The sequence below is a fragment of the Homarus americanus genome, unplaced genomic scaffold, assembly GCF_018991925.1.
Source record: "Homarus americanus isolate GMGI-L3 unplaced genomic scaffold, GMGI_Hamer_2.0 scaffold10236, whole genome shotgun sequence".
Lineage (NCBI taxonomy): Eukaryota > Metazoa > Arthropoda > Malacostraca > Decapoda > Nephropidae > Homarus > Homarus americanus.
In genome coordinates, this window is record NW_024720940.1 from 4,190 (window position 1) to 5,000 (window position 811).

At 53.8% G+C, this 811-nt stretch overlaps 1 pseudogene; it reads left to right on the plus strand.

The window, feature by feature from the left end:
- The first annotated feature begins 216 nt into the window (after positions 1–216).
- LOC121861290 lies at positions 217–374 on the plus strand (annotated as a pseudogene).
- The last annotated feature ends 437 nt before the right edge of the window (positions 375–811 follow it).

An 811-nucleotide genomic window follows, 5' to 3' on the forward strand; every position in this document is an offset into this window, starting at 1 on the left:
GAGGACGGACGGGGCTTTGGACGGCTGCCCGTCCGTTCCTTACTACCGGCGAATAAGCCTCTTGACCCAAAAAGAGTGAAATTCAAGTGTCCAAAAACAACAACAAGCCGTCCGGCCAAACCCAAACCACAAACTTGGGCTATGTCTGTCAAACCCTTTCATTGAGACTCGACCTGTGATGGTTAGTCATAAAAAAAGACCAAATGGCAAATACACAACTCTTAACGGGGGGATCACTCGGCTCGTGGGTCGATGAAGACCGCAGCAAACTGCGTGTCGGTATGTGAATCGCAAGAATACCAGATACATCGACAAGTTGAGCGCATATTGCGGCGGCAGCCATATGAGCTTGTCGCCGCCACTCCTCGAGGTCGGAAATATACATCCATCGGTTGCTGCGAGTTCGGTGCCTGCTGACTGTCTCCCCGACACGAGGTAACCGAACCGAGCTTCCGCCTTGGGGTTTAATCGCCCGCGCCTTGCGCGGCGTGCCCTTAAAACAAGCAAGCCTATCACTAGCAAGTCCATGGACTTGGCGCACCCATTCAACCACAACAAAGCGACAGTTGTCGCCCTCGCAAATAACTGGGGCGGCGCTCTTTTGCCTGCTGTCCACAGAGACACGAATGGCCGTCGGCCGCTCATGGCTGATGCTGCACATGTTCTAAGAGGCACTCCATCCCACGAAGGAAACGAAACCGGGTCGGATATCTTTTAAGTAAGCCCCGCCGGAATTGCGTCTATCACCTCGAAAAGAGTGCTTGGCATGCATTGCAGTGGAACCTAAATTGATGAGTGCGCCTGGGCCCGC